Genomic DNA, 11,716 nt, shown 5'->3' on the forward strand with positions numbered 1-11,716 from the left:
ACCTGAAGGCAATACGAATTACTCGGGTCAATTTTAATTGTAGCAGTCAATTTCTATGAAATGTCTGTCAATCAGATATTGTGTTTTGATGTTGGGTTTGAAATAATGTGTTGTTTCTTCACAGTAACATTTCGTTACCTTGAATCTGCCTCTTTAGAAACATAAACCAAAGAACTGTGCTTTCTTTAAAAAAATTTTTTATTATGAATTAACCACTTTAGGTTTTAAAATAAACGATATAAGATGTAATACTAAGTCTACCAATCGACACAATAAACGAGTGCGATTGTATGCATGTCAAAAGTCTAAATAGTCGTCATTATGACTTGGAGGGCTTGTTCATTTTGATATAGCCCAAGAAATGTATGATACGTTTCCTGAAAACCATTGGTAATTCATATTTGATATCTACAATCAACAATGATATCAATATCCTGTGTATTTTGCTCTTCCACGCGACCTACTCAGTTCGATAGTGCAAGGACTCGTACGCGTAATTTCACTTCTTGCTCCGATTCTTCTCACCAATATTCTCCCAATGACAATGACTCTAAATTGCATAACCTGTATATTCCAATCTGTAATCAGATATCTCTCTTTGAATTGTGAAACATTTCACCGGAAATTAATTTTTGCTACAATGCTCTGTTTTGAATCCTGAGCCCGTCTCGATTTACATTTCAGCATCAGAGTGTACCTACAGTCAGAATATAATTTTACATAAAATGGCTATGTAATGATACACCGTATTAACGCCATGTTGAATGTGAAGTGTGCTGAAAATTAAAAGTCAAATCTACCGTAACGCGGTACTGTGTTGTTTTCAGTGAGGCACAGAGATCACGTGACTTCCGTCACCACGACGACTGAACGGGCCCAAGCGAAATAAAAAGGGGTTGGAATATTACGTATCATTATCATATTTCTCATTTTGAAAAAAAAAAAAACCCATTGTGTTCAGGGAAAATGATTAGAGGCAATTGCGTTTGTGTCATTTGTAGATTTGGTTTTGCATGTCGCAAGTCCAAACCCGAAACCCGGACAGGGGCGGAAGTGGTGAGTATCCATAAAATAGTGAATTTCTCTGTGCTTTAATATATATATACACTAAGTACTGTGGGTGGTAATCAAACTCACGTGACCGCGCACTACGTTTTACACCTAGTTTAGGTTTAGTGAAGGCGCGAGATCGTCAATACTCTGTACAAAGTTCTTCATCTAGAACAGCTAAGTGAAGGCGCGAGACAGCCACTCCTTTCTTTACTGATTTTAAATAAATATCAAAATTGGAAAGGTTTAATCAAAATGAGGGGTTTTAACATGATGTTTTTGTCATGAGACTTTGAAATGGCGTCAATTTGTCTTCTTCTTTTTTTTTAAAGAATATAACGGTAATATTTTCAATACACATAGTTTACAAAGTAATATTAGGATGTAGAAAAAGTGGAATAAATCCGTTTTACCTTATAAAACAGCTATATGGCCTTCAACCGATAGGGACCCGAATCTAAATGCAAGGCACCATACTTGAATATTTGATAAAACTCTGACACACAGTATAAAATCTTGGTATTACGACTTCATTTTCGATGTACAATGTATTCGCAGAAATTGTGCTTTTCCTATTTTCCTAAAGAACTCAATGTTAAACTGATTGATCTTTAGTTAATATTTATTCCGAAATACATGTATCTTGGTGAATAATTTTCATTTGTTAAAAAAAAATCTTCCAAATTGATAGCAAGAATGCATGTACATTGATCAAAATAAAATACGGTGGTTTGGGTTGACCACCTCAAACCTTGTTAGCAAACCGATTCAACGACCGTATATACATGTACCCGCACGTTAAATGTCTGATCTCTTTTTCTCTTTCTTTCTCTCTTGCAAGGGGATAATAATTTTTTTTTAATAATTGATAAGAATTTAACAAAAACACTTTTGTGGGAAAAATCCATTTTGTATCGATCTATGTCACCCATGCTTAAAGAGAAATATGTTGATTATGAGCTTGAATTTGTTTATTTCATTTTTTAAATATTTTAGAAATACTGCACCCGGACTATTCAGACATAGTTCTGCACCATTCCAAGTAAACAGCATTTCATATGCGACCAAATGTCCCTATGTCCTACCATTGTCCCCCAATTCACATATTTCATTGACAGTGTCTTCCACCACTGCGTAAATCTACATAATTGTTCGATGACGATGACAGGCCGCCAGATGGCATTACCAGACAGTGCTTCTTCCCAGCATTCCCAGGTAATAGTCACGTGGTCAACACCGACAAGAGCAAATTCCTACCGTCAATGTAATGTCAGTTTGCAAAACTGATGTCATAATAAAAGAAGAGTTCCACTAACCTCATAACTTGCCCTAAATCGAAAACTTGGTTTATCTTATTGCTTCAACGTTTTATGAGGTTGTAACATTAGAAGAATGCACGTGCTGCTGGAGGGAGGGATGGTCAACTTACTGGGTGATAAAGTTATATTGCTTCAGGTTTATGAAAATAGAATTAAAAATCTTAATCTAAAATCATCGTATCGTGATACAAAGAAGTGAGAATAACCAGTAGCGCATATATCAAAGATATACTATGTATTGATTATACTAAGTTTTAAAAAAGCAATACATGTCTACAAATTATTTACTGTACCAACGACAAATCATTCTTTTCACGTTTCATCGATGCACCTGTACTTGATTATGATCAATAAGCTGATGGACGAAGAATCTACGGTATTTCACTTGCGGGTCATCTTTTAGAGCCATGTTGCTGGCGCTGACGGTCACTAGAGGGCAGTGATGGTGTCTATACGTCATTAGTATGTCAGAAATCTAACGGCGGATCTAGAGATTTTGATCAGATGCGTAATCAGCAATAAAGATTCTTTCTACTAGCGATACAAAAATTACAACAATATCGAATTTCCTGCTGCTTATTTCATGAAAAGTATGACTGTGATACAGATTTTGGAACATTGTAAATCTTTCCTCACTCATTACAATGAATATATTCTACATGTAGTTACAGAATTGTAGCTTTCGGGGGGAGGGGGGGGGAGTAGTCGCGGATATGAAAATCCAGGTAATAATAAAATCTAGTATATCTATTCAAAGTAACTTTGAAGGTTCTGAAACTGAGCATGTATAACTAAACTTTATAGAGACCTTTCAGGCATTACTTTTTATTATTATTATTATTAGCATTAATAGAAATTAAGTGCATCATAACATATACTTTTATAGGTAAGATGTACATAATCACCCCTACCAACCATTCATACTCCACTCATACATTTCAAAAATAGCTGAAATTATACCCAAAAAATAATTATTGAGGTTGCTATAATAGTATCAAAAAATATAAATTTATACAAAACATGCAGTAAAAAATATATTATTCAGTGGGTTCAAATATATTGTTGTCAAATTCCATTGTTTTTCAAAAAATAATTGATTGGAAATCATAATTTCCTTTCAGACATTACTAATAAGCTGCCACTCGGAAATATTATATAGCCGTATCCGCAGATCGTATAACTGCCATTTTGTGAAATAATAAGATGCTTCAGGTACAAATCAAAGAACGTAATAAAGACGCATGTCCAAGTAAAACAGGCGAGGAACTATAGATAAATATACTGTGGAAAGCTACGGACAGGCGAAAATCAAAACCTGGTAATTACATGTATTTAACAGCGTGTAATCAGAGCCGTACAGTAGATTGCTTACATGGAGATTAATGACCGTATGACTGACCACCTAGAGTGACTAATCACGCCGGTACCCGATCCCGTTCTAAAGGTGTGGAGGGTGGCAGGATTTTCTGATTGGTAACTGGACCCGTTCACGCTTTCTACTAACAATCACACCCCGGGTAGATCTAAATTAATATGAGTCCAGATTGTCTCAAGGCAGAAATTGAAATCCGAACCGACCGGACAACGGTTACTTGTCAATCAATACCTTCAGGTGTTATGTCAGTTTTGTGTCTTGAAAGCACGTGTTTCAAAACATACGCATCAATAACTTATTAGAACAATTAATTTGAAGTCTAAATTAGCTGTCATTAATGTGCTATTGTCTTCTCGACAATTATTTTGAAATGAAAGACAAAAATCACTAATCAGCAGTTTTCCTCCCCGACATGCATACGTTTGCCCAATTCAATCTTGAATTACCTGGCATCTAATCAGTGTCTTGCGTGTGTTATTAGTTTGTTCAAAATGAATTTTTACCAGCACGTTTAATAAGTGTTTCTTTTTGATAAATTTCCTGGATTTGAATTAACATCGAATGCAAATAACGTACAGAATATTGCAGAAATACCAAAATGCACACCTGGCGGAATCAGGGGTATGCAGTAGTTTTCCTTCATTTTTTCCAAGGTGTTTATCTCTTCATTTCTTTTTTCTTTCTGTTTTATAAGAATATATGCTCTGTGATTGTTTTTTGAGATGGACTGATAATGAAATATTTAGCAAGCTGAACAAGGGTATACTGATGCAGCCCTGCTACCATTGTGAACAGTATAAAGAACAGGGGAGAATAAGGCGGAGGAAATGCCGGTTACTTTGATGTCTATACAAAAATAAACATATATCTTTCTATTACAATGAAACTTTAAAAAACAAGAAGATTTTATTATATCTAATCTTTTTTTTCATGTGACATTTATTAGCTTGAAATCACGGTAAGATTAAAAACCCAACTCTCTAATTCTCTATTGAGTTCATTCCTCTGTCTCTAATCTCACCAAAATCTTTTGTTTGACGTACGACACTCGGTCGACCAGATTTTTAAGAATTACAAGTTGTATTGTGTTATTGGAGATGTCCTATTCTAGACGGTAGTTCCTAAATACTTAAGTTTACTTTCATCCAAAGTGGATCTTCAGCAGCCGTATAAGTTTGCTTCTCCCTATCTCAATTTCAAATCGTCAATTTTCATATATGTACAAAAAATATCGACGTATGATTGTACATAAAAATGAGGCAAGATCTAAACTTCTCTTGTGATCTCTTATTTTCATCAGTGCTAAGGCGGTTTCAGAAATTTTTAAAAGAATGGTGTAAAAGTTTTGATGATACATTTTCTGCTCCTGAGTGCAGTCCCACGTTATAGCACAAATCAATGGCACGTGTGTCTCTTGCAATCACTGAGAAAATCAAAAGATGAGTAAAGTTTTAATCAAAGAAAAGCATAAGTCCTTTTTTTTAACAAACCAAAATAGCAGATTTGTCTCTGAAATGAAATTAGAAACACGCTGCAGGACGCTGAGCTTGATGACTTTTGAGAAACGCTCAGGTGTTTTATAAGCTCCGAACCATACCGGGGAAATATCCCGAAAACTTGATCATCGTTAATGATTAATTAATTAGAGCGCTATAGAAATTTTGAAGCTGTAATAGATAGAGAAGACGTTGGTCCGACGTTTATAAGATACACATGAAAAATCCATGTCTCCATTTCACCCTGATGATTCATGGTCTATATTTTTAGGATATCCATTTTGCCCTGATGATATAATCGTGGTCTATATTTTTAGGATATTCATTTTGCCCTGATGATTTCATCATGGTCTATATTTTTAGGATATTCATTTTGCCCTGATGATTTCATCATGGTCTACATCTTTAGGATATCCATTTTGCCCTGATGATTTCATCATGGTCTATAATTTTAGGATATCCATTTTGCCCTGATGATTTCATCATGGTCTATATCTTTAAGATAGCAAGACACACGTGCCCCTATTCATTCGGTTTGTTGTATTTTTCTTTATTCTTATCTATCTATTTTTACAATCCACAATGACTGATGAGAAAAAATTATACGATAGAGAGGATGCGTGCATTTTTGTTTACCATTTACATATATATATATAGCCCCAAGTAAAAGTGTACATGTATTTACATACATATAGGCCCAGGTAAAAGTGTACATGTATTTACATATATATAGCCCCAGGTAAAAGTGTACATGTATTTATATATATATAGCCCCAGGTAAAAGTGTACACGTATTTACATATAGATAGCCCCAGGTAAAAGTGTACATGTATTTACATATAAACAGCCCCAGGTAAAAGTGTACGTATTTACATATAAATAGCCCCAGGTAAAAGTGTACATGTATTTACATATAAATAGCCCCAGGTAAAAAGTGTACATGTATTTACATATTAATAGCCTCAGGTAAAAGTATACACGTATTTACATATAAATAGCCCCAGGTAAAATTGTACATGTATTTTCATATAAATAGCCTCAGGTAAAAGTGTACATGTGTTTACATATAAATAGCCCCAGGTAAAAATGTACACGTATTTACATATAGAATTGTTGACATATAAAACCTCTGGTGTAAGTAACTGTGCTTAGCCCGGTGAAAAAACAACAATCACTAATCTAATTTGAATAAACGCGGTTCTGCTTGATCTGGTTGTTCTTTGATATGTCCCGTGGGGATCCGGGTTAGAATAGGTCCTCAGTACCCCTTGCTTGTCGTAAGAGACGACTAAATGGGGCGGTCCTTCGGATGAGACCACAAAAACCGAGGTCCCGTGTCGCAGCAGAAGTGACACGATAAAGATCCCTCCCTGCTCAAAGGCCATAAGCGCCGAGCATAGGCCTAAATTTTGCAGCCCTTCGCCGGCAGTGGTGACGTTTCCATATGAGTGAAATGTTCTCGAGAAGGACGTAAATCAATATCCAATCAATCAATCAATCTTTGATATGATTATAGAATAATAGAAGTGATAGTTCTTTAATCAAGGGCTCAAGGGGGCGTGGATAACGATTGAACATGTATGGACAACTGGCTTTATGTTACTAACTATAGACACTGCAAATATGTGTTTCAGATTTTAAGAAATATGAATCAGCTGAGAATATCACGTGTCTAAATCTTTGATTTAGTTGAAATGCATCAGCTGAGAATATCACGTGTCTTATCCTTTGGTATAGTTGAGACGATAGGACAAAAAGAATAACAATACCATCCAACTCGCTAACTGTTAAAGTAGTGTTTAAAAAAAACCAGAATCCACACAATTTGAGAACATTTGCATTTTGATTTATTTAGTGTGACCCTGCTTGCATTTTGATTTATTTAATGTGACCCTGCTTGCATTTTGATTTATTTAGTGTGACCCTGCTTGCATTTTGATTTATTTAGTGTGACCCTGCTTGCATTTTGATTTATTTAGTGTGACCCTGCTTGCATTTTGATTTATTTAGTGTGACCCTGCTTGCATTTTGATTTATTTAGTGTGACCCTGCTTGCATTTTGATTTATTTAGTGTGACCCTGCTTGCATTTTGATTTATTTAGTGTGACCCTGCTTGCATTTTGATTTATTTAGTGTGACCCTGCTTGCATTTTGATTTATTTAGTGTGAACCTGCAAGTGCATTTTGATTTATTTAGTGTAACCACGCTTATTTTGAAAATAATTTGTTTAAATTGATTTCCTGTATATTTCTACAATACGCAACAATCTCCTACTGTGTCCCCGAAACCCTTCAATTGAACAACTTAAATTTGAACTATCTGAGGATGTTTTCATATCAAAATGACTAGCAATGACCCAGTTGTTTTTTAGAATAAGACTTTTAAACATTTTTCCTTGATCCCCTATTGTGACCCTACCCTACCCCCGGAGGCTATGGCTTGAACAAACTTAAATCTACTCCATGTCAATAAGCTTTCATGTAAATTTCAACTTTTCTGGCCCAGTGGTTTCTAAAAGATTTTTCCTATATAACAGCATGGAAAATTTTGATCCCTTATTGTGGCCCCACCCTACAACGGGGGGTGTGGGTTGATTTCTTCTCTATGTGAAGAAGATTTCATGTAATTTTAAACTTTTCTAAAACAGTGGTTCTTGAGATAATTTTTAAATGACCCCACCCTATTTTTGCCTTTTCTTCATTATTTCCCCTTTGAAGGGACACGGTCATTCATTTGTAAAAATTTGAAACTTCTTCACCTGAAGATGAATAATGCCAAGTTTAATTGAAATCGGACTGGTAGTTCTTGAGAAGATGGAAATGTAAAAAGTAGACGATAACGACGATGACAACAGACGCCGGGCAAATTTCGATCAGAAAAATTCACATCAGCCCCAGCAGACAAGTCACTATCCGTAAAGTATTATGATTATAATGCAACCATATATGCATTTTATACTATACCAGCATACGAAAAACTGGGGTTGTATTTATATAGTTAAGACACACTGGAGTTGGATCCAACCAACTGGGATTTACAGAGTCAAAGACGACCAAGGATCATCAAAATGGACAATTAGGGATTTACAGTCACAGAGAACCGTGGATCATCAGAATAAACAACCAGGGATTTACAGTCACAGACAACCGTGGATCATCAGAATAAACAACCAGGGATTTACAGTCACAGACAACCGTGGATCATTAGAATATCATAACAAAAAACCGACACCTAAAAATAGGAAATTCTACTCTTAGTATAAAATAGTTCATAGTTGTGCATAAAAAGTCGATTGTCTCTCATAATGCCATCGTCCTTTTACCTGGGTAACAGCGATACTATCATCGATCTTAGATCCAGTACGTTTCTCCATTAAATATATATACATGTCGTTCTTTTGATACAGTATGACATTTTCTTACATTCAGCATCATAAATCTACTCTTAAAAATAGCGTGCGGGATATTTTTTCCTAATGCGTAGGCAATATTTCCAATTTATATTTCCATACACAACTTGAAACGCTCTCTGTTAGACTGATAAAATTCATGGATTTCTTAAATTGGGTCTGTCTACTGGCAGTCTAGATGAAAGGATAATTAAAAACCCACGGACAGACTTCAAGCGGACTGAAACAGTGGGGTGATTTACATCAAAGTTCAAAGGAAACAGGCTACGGAGCACCGTATTTATCTAGAACCAGACCTCGAAGAAATGCGGCGAGCTTTCCTATCTTGAGGTGCTTCTTGTAAAATTTCTAATAAATTAAATCAAAGTTATTTTTATATATTCACCAATTACATTTTAAGTCAAGAATTTCAACACGAACACATACAACATCATAGTACTCACTTTGGTGAAATCATGAAAGGAAGGGATATCTCCCGATCCCCAGCTCAAAAACGGCGCGAAAAGGACGCAAAATGGAAAGAATCAAACGATGGTCATACCGAAATATTTACGTGTATTCTCAAGCAATAACATCTTTAGAGTGATATTTACCCAAGAATACTCGTCAGTAACTCGGCTTTTAGTAGGGGTACGGAAGTCCGGTGAATGGCGGTTGCCCACAGAAGTCGTCTGATTCTGACGTGTGCCGGGCGCTGATAGCTAGTGACGTCGGCTTGCTGTCTGTCACTGATAGCGAGTGCTGTTCAGCTGCCTCTACTAACAGGGTGTGGCCTGGTGTGGATTCTGCGCTCTCATTCTGCCACGACTTATTAGAAGTGAATGAAATTCAACGCCTCTTCTCTGATGTATTGTTCCCAATAACAATCATCATGAAATGAAATACAATACCTGACTTTCCATATCTCTCAGTATTGCAATACATACACTGAGAGTAAGAATTACACGGCAGCGTTATGGCCCCAGTAACTAGGAGGAGAGACAAGGTTTTATCCAATTTCTTGTCTTCTTTTGAAAGTCTATCATTAGAAAAGATCAATTCTTAAATTGTAACGTTTCACTGCAACTCATAAAATTTGCTGCAGATTTAATACTAATTACAATATTTTTGAGTCCCGTGACACATGTCACCCATATAACACATGTGATGTTTATTATCGAGACAATGTCTCCACTGGAGGGGGAATTTCTCGGGTTTCAGTATGTGAGGTACGTGTATATATCATAGGCTATGGTACAAACTTAATGAGATTGTTAAGGGTATAGTTATAGGTATCGATCTTTCACTAAAGACGCGGACATCAAATAAGGGAAAATACATGACTGCAGAAAGAAGACTGAGCAGACGTTATTCCAAAAGACACGTGCATCTCAGACGATTTTAGTCGTGATCAGAAGTCATCCTAAATCTTGTTAATGTAGCGCACTGGCGTAAATTCCTTTTTATTGAGATTTTCATGACACTTTACCTAAGCTGATGACGTTTATACAGAAATGAAAACTTACTGAATGAGACGAAAAACAACAAGCAAATAAAAAATTATTTTGAATTTTTTTTTTCACCGACGAAGATTTTATCATAAACGGACTTTTTGTCATTCGATTTAATTGGCTTCAGGTTAATTTTTACATTTTTGCAGGGGGGAAATGTGTAAGTAAAATTTAAAAACAAAAAGCATATGTAGAGTGTGAACCTTTCACATTGAGGAATCAGACAGATTGGCGAGAGACTGTACCCTGGTCAAGGTTTTCTAACTTAACAGTAAATTAATTGCTGGAGAAAATCCATTATACGGAGAGAAACTTCAGTCAGTTACATTGCACTCTCATCAAGCACAAAGTCAAACAACACTGTGCAATAGTGGTGATTTTCGATACAAAGAAAAAATGTCTGCATTGCAACTTTGGAAATTGAGTGTGTTAGGATGTGATTTAGAAAATGTATGTTTTAAGACCCATTCCTATATAGAATCTTAGGTATGACCAAGTATAGTGAATTGCCCAGGTTATAAACAGGTTATAAACAGACATTTGGTATTGTGTGCACATACACGAGATATGCTGCTGCATATAATAGCTTACATACATTCAACACCGTATCGCTTTAAGGTAGAGATTGATAGGTTGATGCTAAAAAAAAAATAACCATTGAATTTTTCTTATTTTGATATATGTTTATGATGAAGCTTTGATATAAAACATATCAAAAAATCAATGTAGGTAATCGACCTTGTTTTTGAAAAATATGGCAATTTTAATAACACCTTCTTCAGTCTTTGTAAAGCATAAAAAGTGAAGAAAAATAAGTCGAAAGCAATATACAAATAGAGCTATAACATTTTTATTGTAAAAAGGATCATAACTTGTCATATATGGTTCCAAACAACCTTTCACATAATTGTATATTACACATCAATTTCAAGTTCAGCAATCATTGCTAACATGCAACAATGTTACTTCAACAAAGTTACATTGGCTAATTTACAGGTACCCTTTTATATTCGTGTATGTGTGTTTTCATCAAAGTGACTTTAATTCTGACCTTTGTGTCTCATTATTCATGTTGTTCAATATTTCTCGCACCTTACATCTAATGGTATATACATGGTTTAATTGAGTAAAATGAACTTGAACATGTCTCCATCTTAGGTTAGTAGCCAGGGGATAAAGCAAACTCACTGTTTGTTTTACGCCAAGTCAAGAAAAGCTGAACACCAGCAATGACGGTTGTGAGTCCTTTGTTTTAAATGACTTGATAATCGTAAAGCTGTTTATACATGTATAGTTTGAATTCAATCCATTGAAACATACCAATTTCGTGCAAATGTTGGTGTTTTAAAATAAAATATGAGATCTGGGTGTGGCATTTTAATTAAATCGAATGAAATGGAATTCAAACAATGTTGATAATGTGAATTTCTTGAAAATGTGGAGAAGCTTTAATACCAGCAGACCGCAACAGTGACGTGCAGATGCAATATATTTTTGCTCCATTAATTTGGTGTCGGGTAGCGCCACATGTATGATAAACCTTGTCGACTGAGACCCAGTCATTGAGCACCAATA

This window comes from Ostrea edulis, chromosome 4, assembly GCF_947568905.1.
Source record: "Ostrea edulis chromosome 4, xbOstEdul1.1, whole genome shotgun sequence".
Lineage (NCBI taxonomy): Eukaryota > Metazoa > Mollusca > Bivalvia > Ostreida > Ostreidae > Ostrea > Ostrea edulis.